This window comes from Schistocerca nitens, chromosome 1 (genome assembly GCF_023898315.1).
Source record: "Schistocerca nitens isolate TAMUIC-IGC-003100 chromosome 1, iqSchNite1.1, whole genome shotgun sequence".
In the NCBI taxonomy this organism is placed as follows: Eukaryota; Metazoa; Arthropoda; class Insecta; order Orthoptera; family Acrididae; genus Schistocerca; species Schistocerca nitens.
This window is the reverse complement of record NC_064614.1, coordinates 844,384,589-844,398,585: the sequence shown is the minus strand read 5'-3', so window position 1 is coordinate 844,398,585 and position 13,997 is coordinate 844,384,589. Positions and strand designations below refer to the sequence as shown.

The window sequence follows — 13,997 nt, the reverse complement described above, 5'->3', positions numbered from 1 at the left end:
CATAGAAGAGGAAAGCTGCTGTCAACACACTGCAGCCAAAGCAACGAGTGGTGGCTGATGTGCCTGCGACATACTCCTTCGTGACTCTGTCCTGTGGTGAGACGAGAGAATTCATTCCCTCTCTACTTGCGCAATTACTCAGTCAGTATTGATGGTATAATAATGAATGCAAATATTCCCACGTTTTAATCCTTCACTTGATCTGTTTCCTTTTATTTTTGGTACACAGCGTGGGGCAATCTTTATCATTCCGTATATCAATTTCTAGAATTCACTACAATATATGTGCATAAAAGCTTTGTGATCAAACCACACTCCAGTATTTTGTTGTATGATATACTTTATTGTAAATGCTTCCCACAACCATAGTAAAAATTTTTAAGGCAACTCATTGTTATGTCTGTTCCCGGTTGCTCTTTCACGGCTAATGGGATTTGAGATATGATAAACTTAACTGTTATTCAATCGAGATTCCGTCACACTTTTCTCTTAACAACAGCTAAGTAACGAATAACGTGTTGCAGACGTTCCATCTGATAAACGAGATTGTCATGGTTGCACCTCGGCTGTCGCTTAATTAACAAGTATTTACTTTACTACGTTTTGCACGATTGGCCAATTTCAGTCTTACAGGCTATTGCCAAATGCTGTAGATATTAACAATACGTGGTACTCTAGAGATGCCGCTATCGTTTAACAAATTCACGGCTGTGGTAACCGGCCTGAGGAAAATGATAGTCCAATATGATGTATAAACTTGGGATCTGTCCTTGACAGCGACATAAGCACTATTTTTTGTGTAGTGAAAAGTGAGCTACAAGTGAAGTTCCACAAAAACATGTATATTGTTTGCGCGTGTGCATTTTCAAGCAGTTGGGAATGCAAATGAGAGTGGGAGAGGAAACATATTGGGGTTTATATATTACAAAAGAGAGAGAAATTTGTTTACAAAACGTCACCGTGTTCCCACTAGGCAGTATGCCACTTGTGCGTTAGTATACTCCATTTGGGTAGTCTTGACGCAAAAAATGTTCGGTATCCAGTATACTGCCTAACGCAGTGCATAATAAAGCTGCAATTCAAATTTCTCATCAGACTGCACACTGAGACTTCTTTGGGACGTATAGTCCACGTGGAGAAGCCTCAGCATGGTTCAATTCAGACTCATCCAAGGAAAGAGACTTTATTTGAATAAAAATCATGTTTCCAATCGCAGATTCATGCTGTATACGTAATCGCCATCTCAACAATATTGTTGCTTAATTAATTAAAACGCCGATAGAATTAATCATCCAATTTATGCGTTAAAATAAATTTTACCCCGCCGTCGGAAACCACGAATGGTTTGCTTTAAGTTGAGGACCATTGAGAGCCGGGGGGCGGGGTTGGAAGGGGGGGGGAGAATAATTTTCATGTTCATCGATCATTAGTTTTGAAAAGCCGCGAGATGGCGAGAAGTGGTAGCAGTTTGGGGCCGTTATGTTCAAATTTAAGCTGTAGATCCGGCTTTGCGTAAGAACAGCATAGTATTTTCGCGTGTCTGTTGACGTGGCGTCAGGACAGGTTACCCAATCTAAACACCACGACGCGAAACGTCCCCTACGTCTACATACGTACTCCTGAAGCCACAGTATGGCGCGTGCCGGAGGCTACCCTGTACCGCTACTTGTCATTACCTTTCCTGTTTCACTCGCAAATACGAGGGAAAAATTGCTGACTATGTATCTCTGGACGAGCCCTAATTTCTTTTTTATCATCTTCGTTGTCCATACGCGAAATAGACGTTGGCGGCAGTAGAACCATTCTGCAGTCAGCTTCAAATACCGATTCTCTAATTTTCGCAATAGTGCACCGGGAAAAGAGCATCGCCTTCTCTTCAGGGATTCCCATTTGAGTTCCCGAATCATTTACGTAATACCTGCGTGTTGTTCGAACCTACTGATAGCATATATAGCAGCCCGTCTCTGAATTGTCTTTGATACCTTCGTTTAGTGCGACCTGTTGGGCATCCCAAACATTCGAGCAGTACTGAAGAATTAGTTTCACTAGTGTTCTCTGTGCGATCTCCTTTACAAGCGAAACGCATTTTCCTTAAATTCTTCCAATAACTAGAGTTAGCCGTTGGCCTTCCCTCCTACGGTACTGTCATGCTCGTTCAATATCGTATTGCTTTTGAACGTTACGCCTAGATACTTAATTGACATGACTGTATAAATAGTACATTATTAATTCTGTATTAGAACATTACGGGTTTGTCTTTCCTACTCATATACATTAATTTACATTACACTGAGAGCGAGCTCCCTACCATTACACTGTCTAGATATTTTATCTCCTCCTACAGTCCGTCAACGACGACATCTTCACCGGCCGCTGTGGCCGAGTGGTTCTAGGCGCTTCAGTCCGGAACTGCGCCGTCGCAGGTTCGAATCCTGCCTCGGGCATGGATGTGTGTGATGTCTTTAGGTTAGTTAGGTTTAAGAGTTCTAAGTCTAGGGGACTGATGACCTCAGATGTTAAGTCCCATAGTGCTTAGAGTCATTTGAACCAGAGTCGTGCCTTGATTTCGATCCAATTTTGTAAGGAGACTACCTCGCATTTAAACTGTTCAAACGTTCAGTGTATAGATTTATTTGAAATTAACTGTCTGTTGCTCTCTGCCGTCCCTGTCCCATTCACTTTTTAACATTAGATATTTTGGAAGTTGAAATACCTGTAATAGGAAAAGAGATGTGATGTCTCCACCGCCAGTGGACAGACGATTGTCGGGTGAGATTAATTTTACCTGCTAATAGGGAACCAGTGACGGTACATCTGATTTTTTAAAGTAATTAAGTATCTACGGTCTAAGCGCCACAACAACACTGTAACTACAAGACCATAATACACTTTTGTGCGTCAGGCATAATAACATTGTTCACAAACCTTCGTACATGTAAAAGGGTTGCACGAAAATATGAAACCACCGCGAGAAATGCAATCTTGAATGTGAATGCAGAGGCCGACCAAGCCTGCTGGTTTCGCTGTTGTGTATGCCCATAGACCGCACCTTTGCAGTGACGTCAATGCGTTGCAAACCTCAATCGTGGTCAAACCAATGACTGTATAGTTGTGAGTGTATTATGTCGGCGGCTATGTGAAGCCAAACGTGGGAAAGTTGTTGATGCTCTTACGGTGGATGGTTCCCTAAAGTAGGTAGCCGGAGTGTTTGCTGTTTCAAGAGGAAACATAACGAAGATTTATGCCGCATACAGGGAGAGGGGAAAAACGTCATCAGCTAAGTCACAACGCAGACGGAAGTGTGTGTTGAGTGATCGTGGCGGACGGTCATTGAAAAAGTTTATTACGGAAAGTAAGAGGAGAGCGGCAAAAGTCCATGCAGAGCTGATGTCGCACTCGCGAACCCTGTCAGCAAAAAAATGGCTCTGAGCACTGTGGGACTTAACTTCTAAGGTCTTCAGTCCCCTATAACTTAGAACTACTTAAACCTAACTAACCTAAGGACATCACACACATCCATGCCCGAGGCAGGATTCGAACCTGCGACCGTAGCGGTCACGCGGTTCCAGAGTGTAGCGCCTAGAACCGCTCGGTCTTCCCGGCCGGCCCCTGTCAGCACCAAAACAACACGAAGGGAGCTGCATAAGCAGGGAACTGCAGGGCTAGCTAGAATTCCCGAACCACGCATCAGTGATGCAAATGCCCGAAACACGAAAACTTGATGCCGAAGCCATAAAACGTGGACTATGGAGCAATGGAAGAAAATAATTTTGTTGGATGGGTCTCGTTTCACAATGTTGCCAGCTTCTGGCCGAGTTTTATGTCCCAAGAGTGAAACGTGGTGGGGGTCCGTTGATGACGTACACAACCTTAACATGGCGTCATGGGCGTCCATCACAGGGTTCAATGTTTTCCAATATATGGAGGCTCCTCTTCACACAGGTTGAGTCGTACTGTCTCTCTCTCCGCCCCCCCCCCCCCCACCCGATCACCACAGCCGTCAGATTTCAATACTACTAAGTCTATGGAGAGAAGGGTTCGTCATCGGGGTGCACATCCATACTTGTTACCTGACCTTGCCACTATTACGCAGAAAGAATGGTATGAGATTCCCTCAAAAGTCATAGAGGACCTGCATTAGTCCATTCCGATACGACTGGAAGTTATTTTCAATGTCACCGGTTTTCCTACACCATATTAGGAACGATAATGTGTTGTATGTTTGGTGTTTCCGTATTTTTGTCCAGTCCCTGTACCTACTCTTCCGGACCGGAACCCACACTCGTGTTGGACGTAGCGATGCAGCAGCAGCTCACACCCGAACCAGCGGCAGGGGGCGTTTCCGAAGGCAACGAGGAAGCCCGCGGCGCGTGCCTCGCATACAGATTAAATCTTCATGAGCGCAACATATTGGCTCATGTTAAAAGCGTTATATGTCGCTGTGTTGTGATGGCTTCCAGTATCGGCCTCGGACACCAAAAAAGGGGCAGGGGAAAAAAGTAGATCCCATCAGACAGTTAATTAACAAATTATTGCTTGGAGAACGTGTAGTAATGATGATTAGATTTTATTAGTGGACGTCATTTGCACTCTCGCTCTTTTTGTCAGCCCTTGACTGGCAATTGTATCGGCTTTGATGCGGCGGTATTTCCGCGGAATGAGATTCAGTCCGGTCCGGTGCGGCGTGGCCTGCGAGTAATTCGAGCGTCGCCTCGCAGCGGATTTGTGGGGGCGGGGGATGCTCAGGGCTTGGGTTCGGCCTAAGGGGGGTGGGGTTGCGGTTTTAAGGGGGAGGGGGCAGAGAGGGTGGAGGGAACAGGCGGCGGAATGAATCGCGCGACGCTCTCTTTATTAGTCCGCGTCAGGCGGGCCATTTTTTCTGCAAATATGCGTTCTATACTTTGAAATTCTACCGCAGGCGTATTAAAAAATAGGAAAAAAAGCGGAAAGCCGGACGGTAGGCTCAGCCTTGACAAAAACCCGCGTTTGAATAAATATTCGATGTAAACGGGACAATCGTGTGTTACGGAATTAGTAAGCGAACATCTAGAGTTCCGCCATCGCAGTACACACATGTTTGGTGCCAAATTGTGAGTTGTACAGAAGCCACGCGTGTTGCCGTAGTGTGTGCAGCAGCAGCAGCAGCAGCAGCAGCAGCAGGCCCCCTTTATTAAAGTTACTGCGGTACGCTACAAATTGTTTACTGTATCAGAACTCTCCGTACAACATGAAACTTTACTTTGTATCTCACCAGTACGAGCAGCCATTCAGTTCCTTCTTTTCTTTCTCCCTGGCGAATGTCCCATTACCATGGAGTTAGGTTTGTCTGGTGATGTCTGCCTGCCTGTCCTGACACAGTTGTCACTTAACATTAAACTGAAAGTCCTGTACATTACCTGTCTGTGGATCGTGTAAAGTCTGTTCTTTGTCTTACTGGGAGTTAGATGTTCGCCGGCCGAAGTGGCCGTGCGGTTAAAGGCGCTGCAGTCTGGAACCGCAAGACCGCTACGGTCGCAGGTTCGAATCCTGCCTCGGGCATGGATGTTTGTGATGTCCTTAGGTTCGTTAGGTTTAACTAGTTCTAAGTTCTAGGGGACTAATGACCTCAGCAGTTGAGTCCCATAGTGCTCAGAGCCATTTGAACCATTTTAGATGTTCGTGTGTCTTGCTTTCTGAGGCAGAGATTGGGAATCATTCGCCTTTATGAGTACGCCTAAAACCACCCTCAGGTGTGATTCACCTGCTTTACACGTAAATCAGCGCGTCGCTTGTTAAGTAGTACGATCTGTTCCCCTGAGCGGCTATACAGGGTGAAAAGTATTTAAACCGACAAACTCTGGGAGGTTGTAGGGGACATCAAAACAAATATTTTTCCCTAATGTCATTTTTTCGTATGCGGAATATTTAAACCGGTAGAGGAAGATTTATCTGGCGGCAAATTAATTAAACCAACCAACAATTTTCCATTTTTTTATGACCAAGAGACAACACATTAACACAACCAAATTTCAATTACAGTAGATTTTCAAAAATGCCTCCATTAACACGTAAACAAAGGTTAAACCGTCGGATCATGTTCTGTCTGACACGGGCAAAAACCCCAGGAGTATCCTGAATTGTTCCTGCTGCTGCTACTATCCGGGCAACCAGGTTCTCTTCTGATGCAGCAGGAGTTGCCTAAACAAGGTTGTGCATGTCTCCACACACAAAAAAGTCCAAAGGGGACATATCTGGGGATCGAGCAGGCCATGATACAGGACCACCTCTGCCAATCCACGTTTCTGAGAACCGTCGGTCCAGGAATCGACGCACACGTCGACTGAAATGTGCCGGCGCCCCGTCATGTTGGAACCACATGTGTTGTCTTGTAGCGAACAGGCCGTCTTCCAGCAACTTCCTCATATTGCAGCGTTCTTGCTGTGCGATGGCGTCCCTATCCAGGTAATCTGCTAAATGACCCGGTCTCACGCAGCAAAGCTCGTATGATGCGGGATATGGCGATTAGGATATTGTTGTTGATAAACCCGCTCTACAGCTCGTCCGTTGTGGTAAGCTACGTAGTCCTCACCAACCATATCAATGTACTCACTCCAGGTGTATCGATCCATTAGTGAACAGAGACAATGCACTACTATACTGGTGGACAGCAGTTGCCTACAACTGAACAGCGTAATACGACCTCTAACAACTGAAGAGCGTAATACGACCTCCACTGATTTAAATAATCCTCATAGGAAAAAATGACATTAGGGAAAAATATTTGTTTTGATGTCCCCTACAACCTCCCAGAGTTTGTCGGTTTAAATACTTTTCACTCTGTACATATGCTAGTTTCAGCAGTACTTGCGACAGCTGCTGAAGTGGCGTCAGCACAGCAAACGACGCTGGGCGCTGCAGTCCTACAGATTCTAAACTGAAGAGCGGCTACATTAGTGCTGGGGTGACAGTTTCCGGAAGAACGCTACAACTGCCGTATAGGCACACCAAAACTCTGTTTCCTGTCGAGCAGCGCAGTACAGCGTTCGTAATTTCATGTAGATTCGGCTGGTATGTGTTTCTTGTGTTTCTCAAACCTCCGACAGTGGCAGCCGCGCGAAACCTGACAAGGCGCCTCAGACCGCACGGCTACCCCGCGGGGCAGAACGTGAGGTTCGGGGGCTTGCCTGCGCTGTAAAGTAGGATAGGTGGTGATCTCTGGCGGAAGAGCACAGTGCTGGTGCACGCACGAGTGTGTCTGAGCACGACGTTCATCGTACACTGTTGAACACTGAGCTCAGCAGCAAACCACCCCTACGTGTTCACATGTTGACCCAACGACATCGTCAATTATGATTGCAGTGGGCACAGGACCAACAGGATTCCACCGTCGGTCAATGGAAACGTTTTGGCTCTTCAGACAAATCACATTTTGCTAGACTAGGTCGATAATCGTCTCCACAAATGCCGTCATCGAGGTGAACGGGGGTCTCGAAACATGCAGCGTGCCACGAACGCAGGCTGGTGGGAGCAGTATTATGTTATGGGAGACATTCTCATGCGGTTGCATGGCTGCTGTGGTAATAATCGAAGACACGCTGACAGCTACGAACCACCTACATCGTTTCATGATTGATGTCTTCTCCGATGGCGATGTCATCTTCCAGCAGTACTTTTGTCAAGTGTGTCGGAGCCAGAACCGTGCTACAGTGGATTGAGGAGCACTATAGTGACGTCACGTTGATGTCTCGGCGACCAAATTCGCCTGCTGTAGATCCTGTGGAACCCATGTGGGTCTCTATGGGGCGCCATCTCCGCGTACGCAAATCAGCGGCACGTTATTACATAACCTGTGCATAGACGTCTAGTGCCACATATCTCCACAAAGCTACAAACGAACTCCCGGATCCCTGATATCCAGAATCAGTGACGTATTTCGTTCCAAAGGCGGACAAACAAGCTATTAAGTAGGTGGTCATAATTTTTTGGCTTATCAGTGTATATTCAGTATTAACAAATTCTGTTTTTCAGAAACGCTTTTCTTGCAATTACCACTTTGCATTTTATATCCTCTCAACTTCAGCCATCATTTGTTATTTTGCTGCCCAAATAGCAGAACTTCTACATCTAGTATTTTTCCCCTAATCTAGCTTCACCTGATTTAATTCGACTGCATTCCATTACCGTTGTTTGTCTCTTTCAGTTTGCTTCTTTTCCGCTCCATGATATTCGTACTCTAAAATACGAAAATATACTAAAATGCCGTAAATGTGAACTCTTACCAGTAGTATCACGAATAGTTGCAAACATAGAACTTATCTCCCCGCACTCACATCTGATTACAATTTAATTTTATAGTCGACCTGAATATTTCGTAAAAAACGGAGGTATGTCTTACGAAGTGATATTGGAAACATAGTCACCCACGCCATGTGTTGCACACGCGAATCGTATCTGAGAGTCAAAAATTGGACGATTGTGAATACTACCGACATTTTAATCATATTTGAATAGAAGCGGGACCTCCATGGAAAGCAAAGACGTAGAATAAAAGATTTCTTATAAAAACATTGCGAATTTCTTTTGCAGTGATTGTCGTACGTCAACTTAATACGCAAATCTAGTCCTGCAAATCAATTATACGCGAAGTTCTGAAACTGCCAGTGTGTTGTGGAAGGTGTTGGCTACGAGACAGTGATGTACACTCCTGGAAATGGAAAAAAGAACACATTGACACCGGTGTGTCAGCCCCACCATACTTGCTCCGGACACTGCGAGAGGGCTGTACAAGCAATGATCACACGCACGGCACAGCGGACACACCAGGAACCGCGGTGTTGGCCGTCGAATGGCGCTAGCTGCGCAGCATTTGTGCACCGCCGCCGTCAGTGTCAGCCAGTTTGCCGTGGCATACGGAGCTCCATCGCAGTCTTTAACACTGGTAGCATGCCGCGACAGCGTGGACATGAACCGTATGTGCAGTTGACGGACTTTGAGCGAGGGCGTATAGTGGGCATGCGGGAGGCCGGGTGGACGTACCGCCGAATTGCTCAACACGTGGGGCGTGAGGTCTCCACAGTACATCGATGTTGTCGCCAGTGGTCGGCGGAAGGTGCACGTGCCCGTCGACCTGGGACCGGACCGCAGCGACGCACGGATGCACGCCAAGACCGTAGGATCCTACGCAGTGCCGTAGGGGATCGCACCGCCACTTCCCAGCAAATTAGGGACACTGTTGCTCCTGGGGTATCGGCGAGGACCATTCGCAACCGTCTCCATGAAGCTGGGCTACGGTGCCGCACACCGTTAGGCCGTCTTCCGCTCACGCCCCAATATCGTGCAGCCCGCCTCCAGTGGTGTCGCGACAGGCGTGATTGGAGGGACGAATGGAGACGTGTCGTCTTCAGCGATGAGAGTCGCTTCTGCCTTGGTGCCAATGATGGTCGTATGCGTGTTTGGCGCCGTGCAGGTGAGCGCCACAATCAGGACTGCATACGACCGAGGCACACAGGGCCAACACCCGGCATCATGGTGTGGGGAGCAATCTCCTACACTGGCCGTACACCACTGGTGATCGTCGAGGGGACACTGAATAGTGCACGGTACATCCAAACCGTCATCGAACCCATCGTTCTACCATTCCTAGACCGGCAAGGGAACTTGCTGTTCCAACAGGACAATGCACGTCCGCATGTATCCCGTGCCACCCAACGTGCTCTAGAAGGTGTAAGTCAACTACCCTGGCCAGCAAGATCTCCGGATCTGTCCCCCATTGAGCATGTTTGGGACTGGATGAAGCGTCGTCTCACGCGGTCTGCACGTCCAGCACGAACGCTGGTCCAACTGAGGCGCCAGGTGGAAATGGCATGGCAAGCCGTTCCACAGGACTACATCCAGCATCTCTACGATCGTCTCCATGGGAGAATAGCAGCCTGCATTGCTGCGAAAGGTGGCTATACACTGTACTAGTGCCGACATTGTGCATGCTCTGTTGCCTGTGTCTATGTGCCTGTGGTTCTGTCAGTGTGATCATGTGATGTATCTGACCCCAGGAATGTGTCAATAAAGTTTCCCCTTCCTGGGACAATGAATTCACGGTGTTCTTATTTCAATTTCCAGGAGTGTATATAGACTGAAGCGGTGAGTGAAAATTTGCACTATGGCTGGCAATCATACCCAGGTCTCCTGTTTACTAGGCAGATGCGTTAGCCACTACGCCACATTGACACAGCGGTTCACACAGCTGCGCAAATTAATCTGGCACGCCTCTCTCCTCGATCCAAATTCTCACTGCCACCCCAGTCTACTTTAAATTTCCCATTACACGCGGAAAGAATTGCCGAGGCTCTCCATGTTCTGGAATAGCACCTCGGCATCGAACATAAATGGGGGATCCAACCTGAAACCCAGGAGCAGGTACTTACAGAAATGAAATGACACAATTTCAGAGGGTTTATTGGTAAGGGGGAATTTAAAGTAGACTGGGACGGTAGTGAGAATTTGGATCGAGGAGGGAGGCAAGGTAGGGTAATCTGTGCAGTTGTGTGAAACGCTTTGCCAACGTGGCGTAGTGGTTAACGCACCTGCCTAGGAAGCAAGCGACCCGGGTTCGATTCCCGGCCTTGGTACAAATTTTCACTCACCGCTTTAGTCTATATAGATAAAATATCTGTACGAGATTAGTAAAGTCTCTGAAATTGTGTAATTTCATTTGTAAAGGCATATACGTTCAAATTTTGTTTGATGCCTACGTGGGTTCAGAGGGAGACTTTATCTACGTGTCTTTACGTTAGCCACATGTGAAGAGGGCAGCCCTGCAAAAAAAAAAAAAAAAAAGCTTGTCCCCGTCATAAAGACGTAACAGGAGTAGGTAATTGCAGCTAGCCTCTAGAATGAACATCATGGACTGTGTGTTTTTAGCTGCAGCCACGCACTACCCAGGTTGTAAAACTGCTGGAGACACTGCCCAACATTTCACTCACATGGCTTATACTAACTCAGTTCATTCACTAGTTTCCTCTCATTCGTCGAATTCGTTTCTCATCAATGTGTACATTGGCGCAGCAGTCTTCGCCGTGCTAGCCAACAATATGCTCTGCCCTCCGTTACCTTGGAGAAGTCCAGGCTTACTACTTAGAGAATATGGCCTCAACACGCGATGGACCTACGTGCTGTCGTTGCGTTGACAAGCATTACGGTCCATGTTGCCACTTGTAATGAATGCCTATTACCGCCATGGCTCATTGACAACGCCCATTCTTTCTTTGTAGAGGTTTTCCGCGAGTGCGAAGTCGAATAGCTATTTTTTTTTTTCTTACGCAAGCATGGTGGTTAATAGGTTTTGCGCCATCTCGTCGTTCCATTTCTAACATTCTATGGTTTGTAGCAAGTGAACTTCATGATACTTTTTCTGTTCTAATAATACCCCTTGTGTACCAGGGTTGTTTCTACTAATAATCCGGTAGCGTGGATTAGTGCCTCTCAAAATGGAGAGATGCCTCAAATTACATTCGTATTGAAGAATATCCTCAAATTAAGTAAAAATTCTACCAAATATTTCTTGTCTATAAGTGTTGCACCTGTCCCGGTATATTCACGCTGCACGTTTCGGCAGAAACACTACTGTAAGACGACAAATTCGACCATGCTACGAAGCCGTGTCAGGAAAATTTCTCTCGAGTTAAGAAACTGATTGTCTGTAAGAAGAAAACTCTTACGACCGGGGCACAGGGCACATAGAAAGGACAAGCTCCCAATCAGAGAGGTTACACTATGTGCTTTATTAGGAATGGTGTAATAAAAACACTGTAATAGCTACATGGGCTGCTATTGGGTTAGTCGTTGAAAAACACAAAAGCAACATTTGAATAGAATATACACTGTCACTGTCTCATAATTGATTACACTTCTTAATTATGTGTCCATAATGAAGCACAAATCATGGTGGGTCGTAATCTATTCTCTATTTGCGGGCAGTTCGCAAGCTGTGCTCTTGTCTAGTATTAACAATAAGAAAAGTTTATGATAGTTTAATGCTAAGTCTCAATGCCGGTGTCCTCAGAGGTCCCACTCAGTGATACGAAGGCTTCGAGTTGACTGGCTGGTAGCTCAGGAGGATGGTGCTGACGGAGATGAGGAACAAATCCGAGAACGGAGTTCTCAGGGGCCAAAGGTCGATGAGGCAAAGGCTCGTAGTAAACCAGGTAGACGCTCCGGAGGATGGCGCAGAGGAAGTAGTCCTGGATTGGTGGCTGGACAGCATCTTCGTTCGGCTACTGAGGCCGACAGGTTTGGTGGCTTGGACGAAACTGGCTGCCTGTGGCCGTCGGCATAAATATTGTAGTAGCAGCGGAGAAATACAGGATGGCCTATCTGAGGACATGTGACCTGGCGGACGCAAGTAGTGCGGTGATTGTCGCGCCTTCTACTGCCGACGAAGCCGCCTATTGGCGACGCGGACGCCACTGGTCGCAGCAGTGGCAGCTATAGTTTCCTATGACAACGACACGTTGCTTTTATTGTTGTTGATCCGCACTGTTGAGCTGCTTTCTCAATGACACGTTGCTGAGTCGCTCGAGTTGTCACTGTTGCCATCCGGATTGTGTTCGTTCTTCGATAACACGACGCCGGAAGGCACCCAAGTAGGCAACCCGCAGGAACGGTCTGCATTGCTGGCGGACTACATATCCGTATACAGACAGTTCGGGACTTAATACAGCCTAGTTTTACCTTGCTTACGTTTGGGCCGTACTGGAAAGTGCGATTTACTACAAAAGGCATTTTCCGAGTTCCACTTTAGCTTTTATTTCTGTCCATATTACTTTAATTCTCTCAGAATGGACTCTTTCCGCTCATCAAACCAAGTTTTTTGGTTTTCTTGCGTCTTTCTGCCAGCTGTCCAGTTCTGAATTTTCTGCCTAACAGTTTTACTTTCTGCTCTGTCTTGTGCTATTGCTGTTGTTTCTAGTTTTCTTTTACTGCTCTGATGCATTTTATTGTTCGTATTTCATCTTTATTGTGACATTCGTGTAACTGCCGGCCGGGGTGGCCTAGCGGTTCTAGGCGCTACATGATTGAAACTGTGTACCGGACCAGGGCTCGAACCCGGTATCTCATGCTCGCTAGTCAGTTGCACTGTATACAGATGGCGCAACGGTTAACTGCGCCACCCGGACACAGTGTTTGTCGCAGATGCGCGAACTATCTCGGTACCCATCCCAGCCGACTCATATTCCTACTAGCGTCACCTGTCTGCAGTCCTGATCCATGTCCTCCGTGCTCGCTACATTGAGATTCCCACAGGAGGTCGGGCGTTATTGTCCATCCGCACAGGTGGTGGTTTATTCACTGCCTATCGAGGCGAATCAATTAAACGAATGCGTGGCGTCTGTTCTTTCGCCTTGATGTGCAACGAAACCACCACCTTGCGTGCGGATGCACAATTACGCCCGACCTCATGCGGGAATCTCAGAGTAGCGAGCATCGAGGACACGGTCACAGCTGCGGGTAGGTGGCGCGCAGTGGAAATGTGGATCGGCCGAGGGGCGTGCCGAGATATTTCCCGCAATTACGATGAATACTGTGTCCGGGTGGCGCAGTGGTTAACACACTGCCTAGTAAGCATAAGATCCCGGTTTCGAGCCGCAGTCAGCCACAAATTTTCACTCATCGCCACTGATTCCGCATAAGTCCCCATGCAGCTGACATCAATAGTTCCGCTACTTTCCTCCCCCCCCCCCTTCCAACTCACCACGAAGTTACGTAATATGTACGACAGCTGCGGAGTCCGTGTGGTGTCTGTTCTTTCGAACATGTCCTAAAGAATAGACATCATACGTAAACTTCAAGGTTGAGAACAGACACCATGCATTCATATAAATTTAAATAAGAGATCACGAAGTTAAAATACGTTTAATGTCGGAATATTTGTGCTGCTGTTACGGTCGTTAGAATGAGGCGCCGCCGTCGATAGTGACGTAAACATCATATACATCTTGCCGGGGCATCGTAGTTTCATTCGA

General features: G+C 47.0%; 1 non-coding gene across 1 annotated transcript; it reads left to right on the top strand.

Moving 5' to 3' along the window:
* Positions 1-10,532: 10,532 nt before the first annotated feature.
* Trnap-agg (transfer RNA proline (anticodon AGG)) lies at positions 10,533-10,604 on the top strand. The gene has a single exon. It is a non-coding gene; the product is annotated as a tRNA-Pro (tRNA).
* The last annotated feature ends 3,393 nt before the right edge of the window (positions 10,605-13,997 follow it).